Genomic DNA, 15,891 nt, shown 5'->3' on the forward strand with positions numbered 1-15,891 from the left:
ACAAGTGTAGTGGAGTGTAGTCTGGGAGCTGCGTGGAGTTCCAATCATCTCCGTATGCGGAAAATTCTAATCCGATTTGAGCCGTAAATGCGTTGAAATTTTTTAACTTCTGCAACTAGACCGTATACAATTGGGATGTGATGTATCCCTGTGTTGTCCGAGCAGGTCCACACACGAGAGATGAAAAATAGCAGTTTTTAATGAATTTTTTTTTTTTTTTTGTATCTGAAAAAAGGCCATATTTAAAAAGAAAAAAAAACATTTCTAGTCATAAATGAGTAATAAAAAAAAAATATTATTTATTATTATTATTCCACATTCCCTCCAAAATTTTAGTAGTCTATAGCTCCTTTCACACAGTGATACCAGTAAATATTTGGAAAATTTCCAGAATAACTTTACACGTAAATTCAAAACGGCGATGTTCACACAAGGACAGACGTTACGGAATTTTTCCAGGAAAGGGCTGTTCACACACCCATTCCAAAATGCTATTAAATTCTAAAATCATTAACCAGAAATGATCTCTAAACAGCTACGCTTGTATTTGTAAACATTTCACTGCATTACAAACTCTGTGGATGGATAAGTATTGTAAACAACTTTGATGAAAACATATAGAGGAACGCTTTCGCATGTTGAAATGTTCATAATATGAACATAATATTGCTGCTTCACATGCGTCAGAGCTTAAAGGTAAACAAACAGCGGTTTATCATAAGCATTTGATCGATAATGTTTTACACAGTAGGCATTAAAAAGGAACATATACATGTTATCTGACTAACATCTAACAGCTAGTGTGTCTGGAAAAATATTCAAAGGCTTTTATTTTCATAAACTGAGCGGATGTGAACGTGTCTTAATGTACTCATTGGCTGAAGTAGACGTCTCAAGTTTTGAACGCACTCTTTCCGGCAATCCTTCTTTTGACAGAGCAGCATTCCGGCAAATTACCGATAATGTTACAACTTCTCTTCGTGCAAAATAGCTGGAACGAATTTACCGGTATTGTCAAAAAGGGCCTGTTCACATATACAGACCTTTCTGGCAAATTGTCGGTAATTTTCCAGAAAGTCTGTATGTGTGAATGGGGTTTATTATGAGTTTCTAGCATTCATTCAATCATTTATTTATTCATTCATTCATTCATTCATTCATTCAACCATGGTGAACGCACAGAGAATAAAGGCTCTTGCCTTAGCACCACTTTATTTCTGACACCACCACGAGAATCAGCTTCCCATGGTACACAACAAACCTGAATATTCTGTGTGGATGCCACTAGGGGGTGTATTCCGACAGCCGCGTCTGAATGTCGTGTGCAGTGGAAAGGCAGCTTTAGGGTGTCTTTCCGAGCTCGGAGCTCTCTCCCCGGACCGCATATCATATTCAGTCAAATATCAACTCATGAAATGAGTATCTGCATTGTTCCTTGAAAACACAAAAAGTCAACCTTTTAAATTGCCACCAGAATGGTCAACAAATGTGTAAACACGCTATACTTTAATGTCAGAAAAAAAATATGCCATGGCATGAATTGTGTGCAGATTATAGGTTTGTAAAGTGTATGCCGTCAAACTACCTAGTCCTACTCTAAGCGCACCCACTGTTCAGTCTAACATCGGAGGTTATTTACACACATAATGATGTCAGATCGTGTCGATTCTGCTGGAACGCTGGCAATAAAAGTGCCACCATAAAGGCGATTAGAATTGATGGTTGGTGTTGTCGTGTAACAGGACTTCAAATATGCATTTACAGCACATATGATTGCTTTTTTAAGTGGCCCCAGAGCTCTACACGTTTGTGTTAATAGGCGCCATTGCCCACCCGAAGTCGTCGCTGAACGCTTCTAAATAAGTAATAATGCACGTATGAATAAATAAAGAACAATGTCAGCTCGAGATCGGCCATCAGAGACGATCCATTCCAGGTAAGTGCTGCAGTCAAAGGAGTTTTGATTATTTATTTAATTACCTGCATGATCCGCCAGAGGGAGAGGCCAGCTAAAGCCACTTCCTGCTTTTCATCCCGGTAGGAAGAGTTGCATTGTGGGTCGTCTCCCACGGCGAGGGCTCTGGGGGACATGAAAAATGCATCAGCGCTATGAGGGAGATCGGGGAATGAAAAGATGTAAGAAATTATCCCTTGATCCTGTTTGTAAACATGCTTTCGCCATTTAGCTGAAGTTTTGCACGGAGGTGAACTTTTGGACCACGAGAGTTTGCAGCAATCACTTCGTTCTATACCAGCGCTAATAAGCATTACGGCTGTGAAGAGGCTGTGGCTGTGTGCCAAGAGTCGACAGGCTGTTAATAATTCAGTAGAGCTCAATAAAGTTTTTTTTTTTATAATGATTTTGAATGAATTATTGAGGGAGCCAAACGCGAGGCTCCGCAGTAAGCAGACTTTTCTAACATCAAGCACAGTTTTGGCCCCTTCTCAACCCTGCAGGAGTAGCCGAGGGTCAGATCGCCCAGCGAGACCATGCTAAGACTAGTATCAAGCGCATTTGATTGGCAGTTTCAATGAGTAACGGCTGTGTGACTTACAAGGACGCGGCAGATTCGGCTTCGTTTATCCCTAAAGTCGTCCCGGCAGTAATTTCTCTTACCTTCATTTTGACGCTCCTGTCAGACTCGCGCACCGTCTTGTTTTCTGTGCTGCTCCGTCCAGACTAAAACTTCAATTTACTGTGCCATTCGGTCCTGACAGTAATGTCGAGCGCTGCTCCAGAACGAGCCACATGGAGCCAACTAATTTCAATTCAATCTACTGTTATGGGCGTTGGACTTGTTCTCCCTTGCCTTAGAAGACAGTGGGATCTATTTACTCTATCAGTGAGGTATAATCTGAAAACACACTGGCACACACACATATGTGACTCTCCAACAACCTGTCACGTTTTTCTCTCTGGGGGAGCGAATGCATATTGATCTGATGGCAAACTCTTTACACCAAAGGGCCATTAGGGCGACACATTACTTCCTGTGCGTCTCACTCCCTGTACTTACAGCTGAGCCCTGAGTAAGAGATCCATTGTGCGAATGACACACTGGGCTGTTTTGACTGCTGCTGTCATTCATAGTGGTGTCTGTCTTGTGTGGGGTTGCACATTGCTCAGGTTACCAAGGACGGGGAGCGCAGGGACAGAGATAGAGACGCACAGTAACCCTCAAGGCTGAATGAAATGAATGACTGGCAGTGGCCAAGAATGGACTGAATGCAGGAAGGGAGCTAATTGTGCAAAAGCCATTCAGAGCTGAGCAAAATATAAATAGTAGACTGGGGATAATAGATGTCACCACAGAGGAGATTTCTCAGAGTCAGTTTCTGTATAGGAAAAAAAAAAATTCATACAGGTAGGCACAGAAAAGTGTTGGTTTCAAAAGTCAGCTCAGTTTTTTGAATGTTATAGCTTAAAGATCCAGTTTTTTGAGCATGCTTTCTCTGGTTATTAAAGATTTTGAAGCAATATTGTTATGGTAAAACTATTTTGAAAATTGTCTGCACCTGGGCGGCATGGTGGCTCAGTGGTTAGCACTGTTGCCTCACAGCAAGAAGGTCATTGGTTCAAGTCCCGGCTGGGCCAGTTAGCATTTCTGTGGAGCTTGCATGTTCCCCCTTTGCTCGCGTGGGTTTCCTTCGGGTGCTCTGGATTCCTCCACAGTCGGAAGACCTGCAATATAGGTGAATTGTATAAACTAAATTGGCCATAGTGTGTGGGTGTATGGTTGTTTTCCAGTACTGGGTTGCGGGTTTACTGCTGTGTAAAACATATGCCAAAGATTAGTTGGCGGTTCATTCCACTGTGGTGAAAAGGAATGAACGTTGGCACCTGATCAGATTTTGGTGACGCTTTTTTTTAATCACATTTGTTTATTGATCTTCATTAGAAAGATGATGTATCCAGTAGGGCTAGGCGATAAAAACGATATCGTTATTTATTGACCGAACACTATTGTCAATAAGGGAAAACAATTCTGCTGCTGAGCATGCATCTTGGAAGAAATATTAATAAGATTAGGGTGTAAGTTGTCATTTCCAATGGAGGCACGAGACTTGTTCAACGCACACATGGGAACGATGCGCGAACATTTTCCAGGTACACCTAGTTGAGAAACATCTGAACCATTGAGAATCCCGCGAACGCACCGCAATTCATGCAAGTAGAACTAACGAATCTGCTTTACACTTAGAACTAACAACATATTTCGGTAATAACGGCAGACTAGTTACCTCAGACCAAAACAGCGCATTCTAGAAACACTGCAGTGCTTTTTACCTTTCTCCATAAACTTGTAACAGCTGCAGCAATGATTTGTCCATTTGTCATCCTCTGAGAAAATAGTTGATGGTTGTCTAGTTAAGAAAAATGTAAGGGAAGTGCGAATGCAAAGCGCATTGAAAACAGTGAAGGAAACCATGCACTCATGCTTGTCACTTCAGATCAGAATAAAACACGTGAAATTGAGTGTCGTATAGCAGCAATGAGGAAATTTGTAATTAAAAAAAAGAAGTGATGATGACGCCAGAATGGCTTGTTGGTTTCTTTTCTTGTGCATCCCAGCCACTACCACCCCATCTGGATAAGTTTTTAGCATAGGGGGTAATATAGTCATTCAACTTCACAATTCGTAATGTTGCAGTATGTATTTAAATAATGATGGTTAGTTCTTTTACTTGAAAGCTAAGATTTGATCATCGTTTGTTTTGTTTAGAGTTTGAGGTTTGATACTGTATCATTATCATTGACGCCTTACAGCTGTTAATCAACCTTTACCATTGCACACACTTTGTAACATTTTATTCATCAAGTTTGAGTGTCTTTAACACTTATTTTTGTTTTATTATAAAGAGATGAGATATTTTGTTTTAAACATTTTTTGTTTTTGTGAATTAAAATAAAGTGGTTAAACAAAAATAATAATAATAAAATCCTAATATTTCTAAATGTATTGTTAAAAAATATTCAATAATTATAGATATCAAATGATATGAAACATGATATTGTGATGATTATTTTTTGCAACATCGTCCAGCTCTAGTATCAGGCATGCTCAATTGGCAGTTTCAATGAGTAAATGTTGTGTGACTTACTGTACAAAGGTCATGCCAAATTCACTTTCTAATATCTTTTTTGTATTTTTATGCGATTACTTTAAATATAGGGGCACATTATCATACACTCAGTTATAACTACTCATGAACTTGTGTTTAGACTCTAATTTTGATACAGACAGAACACCTTCCTTCCTGTTGTTATTTTTTTTCCAATGTAAACAGGCACAAGACCTAACCCTAACCCTAACCCTAACATAGGAGTTCATGAGTAGTTAAGAATAAATTAATTATAATGTGCCCCTCCAAGTAAAGTGATGACATAAAGCTACTGTACATTAACAGGTCATGAGGTCCTGTCAGTTACATTTAGCTAAAACTAGGTAGCAATTATTCACACAAGAACTCATGTGATTTGTTTATTCATTCATTTATTCATTTTTCTTTGTCTTAGTCGATTATTTACCAGCGGTTGCTATGGTCTTCCTAGTTGCTATGGTCTTCTTAGTTGCAAGGTGGCACAAATCAATAGGGTACACTTTAAAAGTCTCCATGAGATCCTGATCCCTATATTGTTCATGTTATTTCTTCATTGCAAGCACCACACACATTTTATTCAAATTTGTTTCTACAAATCTATCTAGCTTATTCATGAAACACCAGCAGAGAGAATTCTGTGTAAATTGTTCGTAAATCCATTCTTATGTAAATGGTCTCACTGAATTGAATGTGACAATTTCCACAGCAAACGTTTTTACAAATCATTTCAACGGAAATGTGTTCTGCTTGTATTTCATGAATGAAAGCAGTGGTTTTAGGGGGGAAATTAATTTCTGTTAAGAGTAATTCATTTATTTGAATTAAGGTAAATAATATACTAAACCTAAAATACACTCAAACATTTATAGGTTTCTTAACAAGGCAGAATATCAGACCTCCGCTAACATCAACTGGTCTTTAACTGCACTTCTGATGCCAGCTGAAAGCATGCATATGTGTGATTATGATATTTTTGACACATTTTTCTTGCTTTAATTGGCTGCTTTTCAGATTGCAGATGCAGGGGTGGCTATGTTTAGACCTCTTGGAACAGAAAAATTGACAATTTTCTTCCACAGTTGGTCCTTGCCTGAGCAGATGGCTTCATTTCTAGCATAGGGATATATTTAAATGAGATTTTATTATGATCAGGGCTAACATTGTCAAGTCAAAATGATGTGCCTGATGGAATCCTGCTTCAGACTTTGTGGACAACGTGTTTGCCTTATTGTCCATTGCAAAGCATCCTACAAGACAAGAAAAAACACCATTTTACAAAAAAACAAAAATAAATAAATAAAATAAAAATATCAAAGTAACTTAAATTGCAACTATCACAGCATGTGAAAAAGAAAGCGAAAAGGAAAAAGAAAGAAACGCAACCACGCTTTGTCTCATTCAGGCAGAATTGTTTGCCTGCCAACTCTGAGCATCAGACTCCTAAGGAGAAAAGCTAGAGTACAGAAGCACAAAACATCACAATGCCAGCCGAATCCCACAGATCTAAAAGCAAACACACACTTTCATTCCTCTTAAAGAAATATAGCCTCCTTCATCTCAGAAAAACAAGCTCTCAAAGCTATAGCCAAATGTTCTACTAATCAGACCTGGCAAAGAAATGATGAGAATGTTTCAACAATGACTAAAGGGATAGAAAATCGTGCTTGTATGGCTACATATGAATCTTGCTGTAAAGTTAAAGGGGGAAAATAGCTACAGTCAGGATTTACTTGAGACACTCTGTAAAGAAAATAAATAAATAAATAAATATTAAAAACTAGTTTTACTGTATATGCATTTGAAGGATTTTTTGTATTATTTCAGAAAAAAATCTATGGAAATACAGTTGAAGTCATAATTTTTAGCCATTTTTTTAATGTTATTATCTTTCAAATATTTCCCAAGCAATGTTTAACCGACTAATTCATTTTCACATAATTTCCTTTAATATTTTAGTTTTTTGGGGAAACTTTTTTTTTTTTTTTATGGCTGAAATGAAATAAGTTTTTGTTTATTTGTTTTTTTTATAAACTTAATAATATTAATAAAAACTTAATAAAAACTCAATAATATTAGCCCCCTTGATATGTTTCATTTTCCTGTTCTTTTCTCTTTTTTTTCTCAATTGGCCACAAAACAAATTAATGTTTTCCCCAACATAGGCTCATTCTGAAAATGTACCCCTGTATACATTTCTGAAGATCGCAAATTATGTAGCCAGAGGAATGTATGGCAGCATTGCATCTTTAAAATGAACACAACTGGCCAGTTTGATGCAGTTCCTTTTTACACTTACCAGCTGAATTGTTACCTCTGTGTAGACTATTGTGATGCACAGATGGCTCATGGATAATTCACAGATCGGGCGGGTTGGGTAATAAAAAAATACTTTGTGATTAAAAGTGGGTGGATGAGATTAATTATTAATGATTTTTGCTTTTCATTTTTAAATCAAATTCTGTCAAATACGAATGTGTTTTGATACATTTTTCTACAGGCAAACGGGCCCTAATTTTTGAAAAACAAAAATGTGCACATGGTGGAGGTCCATTTGTTAAAGATTAAATGGAGGCAAAACAGATCCGAGAGAAAATTGAAAAGGGAGAATTAAAGACTAAAGGAAGGAAAGTGCCGTATGGGAGCATTTTAGCAAAGTCGTTAATGTATCACGTGCTGGGTATGTAATATGCAAAGGCTGTGAAGCGCTGTATGTAAGTGAAAGCCACAAGACTGGTACCTCAAATATAAAACAACATGCTAAATGGAAAGCATAACATAGCTGGTGTTTTAAGCTGAAGTGTCACGGTTTATGTTATTTTTTTTTTGCTGTTACAAACTTGTTTTCATAGATAAATTATGCTTTAAAACCGTTTACAATTAGCGTATTATTTTATTATCAGAGATGCACAAATTAGCTCACCAAATCTGCTGTTAGTAGCAAACAATCCACACTGACCTATAGTCATGCTTAAAACAAAGAATTTGAATTATTAAAGTGACGATCAGGTGCAGATTGGGTGCAGATATACAGTATATGTATATCCAGATAAAATTATATGTGCAGGTGGGTGGCGGGTGGATGGTATATATGAAGCCATGGATTCAGTTGAGATTTCAGCTAATCCGTGCATCTCTAGGGGACGGCTTTTCCACTGTTACCAGATTGTCCAGTGGCTCACTGCACACGTCAGAGGATTTGAAACACAGGGCAGAGTTGAACGTGACGACGGGGTTTGAGTCTTATGAAGAACAGCTGCAGAAAGTGGGTAAGACAAAAATAGAAGTAAAACAAATAAAAGAAACAAGTAAATAACAGAGTGAGAATGTGGTAAAATCTAAAAATGTGGTAAAAATCAGGCGAGGGCTTTTCTTTTTTTGAATTGCTTTTTAAAACCCTGTCGGCTGGGTTTTGGAAAGTGGGTGTGTGAATTTGCATGAGAACAACATGTGGGAATGGCACTCGCAAGAGAATCTGAGATCTACAAAAGGGTACACAGCAGCCTCTGGCACATTCGCGAAAACAAAAACTGCAAAAATCATAGCTCCTGGGACATATTTGGCGCTCTCCAGAAATGTACATAGGGGTACATAATCAGAATGAGCCTGGGTTGGTTTTCCCACAACTTTCCAAATTAACCTAATTTGCCTAGTTAACATAATAACCTATTTATAATATAATAATTACATATTTTTAAAAATCTTTTGAAAAATATTATTCAAATAATTAAAATTTCAAAAAGAGGCCTAATCATTTTGACTAAATAACTGTATTTAAATTATTTATGCGACCTGATTTACTAAAATATGTTTGAATGAATTTATTTGTATTTATGCTATTGCTTAACACCCAAAAATAAAAAAAATAAAAATAAAAAATAAATGTGATGTAGATGTTATTATGCATGTTACAAATTTTGCTATAAAATATGACACAGCAGCCTTTCTACTGTAGGATTACACTGGGAAAAAACATTGAATCATCAGTTTGCAATCAGGAGTGAGTTATTTCTTCAAATACAACTATTGTTTATATAATTATTCATAAAATTATTTCGAGATGTGAGTAGAGGACGTGTTATAAAAGAGAACAAGGTCTGGGTTCAAAAACACATGTTCACATGCCAGTTGCTAGAGAGACAAGAAAATGGGTTCTGCTTTTGACAGAACGCTCTGAAGTCCATCTGCATCTTTGAAATTGCACATCACAAATGTCAATTCACTGGACCGAGTGAAAAAATAGCATGAAAAACACTAATGGAGCCCTGAGAGCATCTCTGACACATTCTGTAGAGCACTTGGGTCAAGGTCTGTTACTATGATAATGCCTACAATCGCCCTCATGGGCAAACACCTGTTAGCTTTCTCTTCTGGGGATTAAGGGTAAATAATGAGACGCTGAGTGATTTTTGAATTTCAGTTGTTCAGTGGTTATGTAGAAATTTACAGAAGTGAACTTATAACATGACACAAATGTTTTATTTATTTTACATGTATATCGTAACCCATTGTCTGTTTATAATATATAGCAACCAAACACTGACTAGAAATGCAGCTTTGCTCTACACATAAGCTTGAATATTATGTTTGAATTATATGTATTTGTGGATGGATTGGTGGAGGGATTGATGAATGAATGAAGGAACAAACAGACGGAAGGTTCTCTGGAAAAAGTTGGATGGATTGAATGGATTAATGGTAAATTGGCTAAATGGATGGATGGATGGATGGATGGATGAAGAAACAGACATACAAGTGGTTGGTTGGATGGATGGATGGATGGATGGATGGATGGATGGATGGATGGATGGATGCATGGGTGGATAGATGGATGGATGGATGGATGGATGAATGGATGGAAGGAAAAACAGACATACAAGTGGATGGATGGATGAATCGATGTATGGATGAATGGATGAAGAATCAGAAAAGTGGATGCATAGATGGATGGATGGATTAAGACTGATGGATGGATGGATGGATGGATGGTGTATGCATGTATGTATGTATGTATGGATGGATGGATGGATGGATGGATGGATGGATGGATGGATGATGTATGGATGGATGGATGGATGAAGAAACAGACAAGTGGATGGATGGATGGATGGATGGATGGATGGATGGTGTATGCATGTATGGATGGATGGATAATGTATGGATGGATGGATGAAGAAACAGACAAGTGGATGGATGGATGGGGGATGGAGAAGGAAAATAGCTAAATGGATGGATGGATGGACAAACCTAAGTAAATGGATGGATGGGTGGAAAAACAGACAAGTAGATCGATGTATGGATGGATGAAGAAACAGACAAGAAGGTGGATGGAAGGATGGATGGATGGATGAAACAAACAAATTGATGGATGGATGGATGGATGGATGGATGGATGGATGGATGGATGGATGGGTGGATAAATGGATGGTCAGATGACGAAACAGACAAGGAAGGAAGGAAGGAAGGAAGGAAGGAAGGAAGAAAAAACAGACAAGGAGAGTGATGGAAGGATAGCTGGATGGAGAAACAAAGTATTTGGATGGATGGATGGATGGATGGATAAACATACAAGTAGTTGATGTGGATAGATGGAGGAACAGACAAGTAGATGAATGGATTAAAAAACACGGATGGATGTATGTAAGCATGTATGGATGGATGTATGGATGGATGGATGGATGGATTGAGAGTCAGTGAATTGACTGATGAAAACAGATTGACAGTTAAGTAGATAGACACGATTACTGTAGGTGGGTGAATGTATGGAAAACTAGTTCTATTTATGGATTGATATGCAGTAGTATAATCGGACTATAATTGAATTTGACTGACAGCCCTATATTTGTTTGTCTATTTCCAATCTGCAACTGCATCAGAAACACAAATGGAAATAATTCCGGAATAAAAATACAGTGTGTATGTATGTGTGCATCTATATTAACTCTTGTAACACCAGTTGTAATTAGCATTACTCTTAACAATTACCACTAATAACATGAGCTGTCAGCTGAAGATGTTTCACACAGTTTTTTTTTTTCACACATGAAAAACGACATGTTAAATGCAGTCAGCCAAGCTGTCCACCCAGCAAACTGTAATGATTTTACACCAAGATGAATTCATGCACCGGACATATAACAGTGCGTACGTGTGTGTGCATTTGTGTGGTAATGTATTGCACACATGAAATACCACTTTGCCTTTTTCCCCTGCTGGGTCAGGACAATGTAATTGAAACCTTTATGAGAATGGAGGGACAGGCAGAGGGAATGGCTGGGGAACGGGGAGGGTTGGGTCACTGAATCCATAACTCAATTTAATGGAACTATGGACTTGTGGCTGCGGAAAGTAAAACCAGAACACACATCTTTATTTTCATTTTCAATAATGGGCCGATGACGCAGCAAAACTGCAATCGATTTCATGGTCGGAGCACTCTCTCTCTCTCTTGCCGTCTATCTCTTCCCCCTGTCGTACAATCAAAAGTAGCAGTTGAGAACTACAATGTAGGCTTCTCTTGTACTGTATGTAAAGCAAAAGTAGCGCTTCAGTCTTATAACGTAATCCCTTCTCCGCCATGAGTGCCATGCTGTGTTTTGAGAGCCAGTCATGTTCTGTACTCAAGTGGATTGTACTAATATCTAATAGGGGCATCAAGTATCAGGACTGAATCATTCTTTTGAATAATGTCTGCATGATTTCTGCGGCACAAAGTGCGGCTTTGTGTAATGACAATTTCAATTCATCATAACTGACATACTGCATAAAAAACAAAAAAATTGGTTGTTTCTATCTCTAATCGTGTTCTGCTTCACCTAAACGTCTTTTATATGATTGATCATTTTTGACTTGTTTTTAACAAATCAAGTAGACACAAATTAAATATCATTCAAGCCGTTTACACTGCACTAGAGGAATATTTGCTTTGATTTTCCGTTTACTTTAATGCATAGTAATGCAGGAGGTCTGATTCATTCATCAACCCCCAGCCACTTTCAAGACTAAGTACAAAAACACATGGAATATTAAATATTACTATTCAATTTATTATATTTCTTGCTTAACCCTAGCACAGATTGGGTAATTATAGTAAAAAGACTGGGCCTCAATGGACACTCTATTGAGTGCATTTGTAGTCAGAAAATAATTGGCTCAATTCTCTGTATTCCAGACACAGACGCACAAATGAACCAAGGGTTTCTTCAGAAAAAAAAATAAAAAAAACATATTTGTAGAAATAAATCTCAATCTGAATGTTTGTATATTTCACAAACCAGTACAAGAAAATAGTGCACTCAATTACATGGAAAATAATGTTATTAAAAAGAAAGTAAGACACAGAACAATAGCACTTTCCTGTACAAATATACCCTAATTATATTAATTGGTCACATTATTAGTAATAATATTATTATATCACAGTGTAACATTGTGGAAGCAATAAAAACACTCGCAAACAAACTATTTACATTTTCAGCAAAACATTTAAAACTTTATTTTGTAAAAGATCTAAATTGTACTGCTGCTGATTTGAATGTTATCACTCGATTGAATGGCGTTATCAGTGTTATCAGCTGATAGATATGGGCGAGTAGGGGCCTACTGCGCCTACTTGTAGGCTCAGAATGCTGTTATCATACATCCACATGGTTAATTAGCTATAGATCACATACAGCTGCAGCCAGAAGTAATGAGAATTATTTATATTCTTTATTAAATTCCCCTCTACCCCAACCGTCACAGTAATGTAAACACAGATCTGGATTCTTCTTAGTATAGATGATTAAACACAATTATTATTTATAATATGTATTAAATTTCTCCTTAAATGTATTTTATTAACGTCTACCCCTACATCAACCCTAAACCCAACCGTCACAGTAATGTACAAACAGATCTGCATCTGGAGTCTTCTCTATTAGTATAGCTGATTAACCATGTGGATGGATGATAATAGCCTTCTGAGCCTACTAATAGGCACCAAAAAAAATACTGGCCCATATTTATCAGCTGATAACAACTGATAATGCCTATTCAATCGAGTGATAACATCCGAAGTGGGTACTTTCAGAGATGCCGAATGTTCTCCATGTAAAAATATACATAACAATACTATCAACTGATAATTTAACTAATATTTCTATGATGCTTAAGTTGAAAAATACAGAATTAAAACCATATATAAAACAGCATATTTGTAATATGGCTGTAAATATTTGTGCCATTTTGCATTTATTGTCTGGTCTTATATATTAATTCATTCATTTTCTTTTTGGCTTAGTCCCTTTATTAATCAGGGGTCACCACAGAGGAATGAACCGCCAACTTATCCATAATATGTTTTACGTAGCGGATGCCCTTCCAGCTGCAAACCATCTTTATAGGAAACATCCATACTAACTCATTCACACTCTTACACTACAGCCAATTTAGCCTACCCAATTCACCTTTACCGCATGTCTTTGGACTGTGGGGGAAACCGGAGCATCCGGAGGAAACCCACACGAATGCAGGGAGAACATGTGAACTCCAAACGGCAACTTCCCCAGCCAAGGCTCGAACCAGCGACCTTCTTGCAGTGACGCGAGAGCACTACCTACTGCGCCACTGCGTTGCCCGTCTTATATATTGCCATTGCTAATAGTTTTCTATAATTCAAGTAATAAAAGAGATTGACATACCAGAAAGTTATGTCAGGCATACTTTTATCAACAATCATTTGGTTAAATATGCATAAAAATAATAATACGGATCACATTGGGCCCCAAAGATACTAATTAATTGCCGTTTTAAAGTGTTATATGTAATAGCTATTAATGAACAAATGAGGAGTTTTGAGGCAAATGTTATAGTTAATGGTTCATTATTGTAGTAATATAAATGTAAAGTGTGACCTGTTGTGCAAAGATCACTTTTATAGGGCGTTTAAACAGGTATGTGGTAATAGTCTATGAATATAACCAGCTTCTAATGGTACAAAATTAATAATTATATTTTTTTATGATTACACTTTATAAAAACAGAGTGCAGAAATGTTTGATTGACATTCTCCCTTTGTACATGTCATCAGAGGAGGAAAGCCCTGCCCATTAGGGACGATCTCAACCTCATGAACATAGGGCGTTAATCTTATTTTGAATCTCCCACTTTGTTGATGTAAAGAGCACTAGAGACCTAGCTGTCACTGAAGTGGCCATGTCCTTAATTATGCAGAATTTTAAGGCTTATAATTTGACAACGGAGGAGCTATAAAAACAATTCACCCCCTCACAGTTGACACCAAGGTTAATATTAGCTATATATATCAACATCTTTTTTGTACGACTCTGTAAACACCATTATTTTTTGCTGTACACTTGGAGATTTTATTATTGGAGTCAATAGAAATGTGCCCTGTTTTGGAGCCAGTCCTAGTGGCCTTTCGATGAATTGCAGTTACAGTTACCTCCATATTAGTTTCACGACTTATAGTTTTCACCCAAATTGTAGCTCCGCCTTTTTAAAAAGAGAGCAGGAAACACAATCTCGTTTGAATTTAAAGAAACAGTCACCAAAATCAGGATGAAAGCCTGAAAGGAGAAGCTTCAACAAGTTATAAAACATTACTTGTGGAGTATTTTGAGCTGAAACTTTACATACACACTCTAGGTACAACTGAGACTTATTTACTTAAGTGTGACCTAAGATTTATTAATTATTTCAAAAGTTATAAAATGGATGATCACTTATTGCTTCAAATATTATAATATGTACAGGCTAGAAAATTATTATTTTTTCTTACAAATATACTGTATATTCTAGGTTAAATTACAATGGAACATTTTATCTTCACCAAAGTGAACACAGCAGTAGTTGAATTTAATATGTTTAATAAGTATAAAAAAAATATATTTTTGTGATTTAATTTCCTAAAAATGGGAGATGATATCACCTTGTGGTTAAAAAAAAAAAAAGAAGAAAGAAAAAAATAAGAGATGCCATATTAATGTTAAGACACTTAACATCACGCCACAGATGTTGTTGATACTAAGCTGCATTTGTGTTTAAACTGCTTCTTGCTTCTTAAGTGTATCCTTTAGGCCCTTTATCTAGTTCATCACATATGCAGACTGACTCTCTTTGGAACAGGGTGACGTTCGTTCTCAGCACGTAATGAAAATATGCCAGAATTTGTCTCATTAAAGATTCATTCAGAACTGCACTTCTGTTTTCATTTCATGTTGACCACTGCAGTGCCTGTTTTTTTTTTTTTTTTTTTTTTTTTTTTTTTTTTTGCTGCTTTTACTGTGAAAGAAGTTAACGGTCTCAGTTAATGAGGGACTTTGACTTCCTATAGTTTTTTTTAAGAGTTTTAACTAAGAGAATACTTTAATGATCAGAGAGGGTCCTGTATGTGATGTCTGTGGAGTGTACGAAATTGCGGAATGTAGTCATAAAAATATAATTAGCAGAAATTGTGCTGTACATCTAATCAAATGGCAACATGTGGTGTAGTATGTGAATATTAAACTGTAAGTGGTTCTTTAAACTTGAAGTCAGCATGTGAATGAATGGTGCTGTTTGGTTTAGTACACTTGTGGTTTCCCCTGACTCTATAAAGGTGCATACACACTTTAACTTAATAGCCAGAGCTGATTCCAGTCACTTCACCTGTATCTTTTTATTTCATCTAAGAAAAGAACATTACATACAAATAGAAACTCACGGGATCTTCACAACACTCAAAAGGAACATTTGGCTTAACATTAGGATTTTCAATTAATTGGAGAAAATTATTTCATTGAAATTTTA

The 15,891-nt window shown here is 36.8% G+C and overlaps 1 long non-coding RNA gene across 3 annotated transcripts in view; it reads right to left on the reverse strand.

Moving 5' to 3' along the window:
* The window catches only part of LOC103911847 (uncharacterized), a 66,143-nt gene that overhangs the window by 7,143 nt on the left and 43,109 nt on the right, over positions 1-15,891 (reverse strand). For 2 of the 3 annotated variants that reach the window (XR_012387245.1, XR_012387243.1), the window contains one exon: positions 1,981-2,080. This is a non-coding gene — a long non-coding RNA (uncharacterized lncRNA). Of the gene's footprint in view, positions 1-1,980; positions 2,081-5,476; positions 6,351-15,891 lie in introns of those variants that run through there. The other variant, XR_012387244.1, reaches the window with a different exon arrangement.

The sequence above is a fragment of the Danio rerio genome, chromosome 11, assembly GCF_049306965.1.
Source record: "Danio rerio strain Tuebingen ecotype United States chromosome 11, GRCz12tu, whole genome shotgun sequence".
In the NCBI taxonomy this organism is placed as follows: domain Eukaryota; kingdom Metazoa; phylum Chordata; class Actinopteri; order Cypriniformes; family Danionidae; genus Danio; species Danio rerio.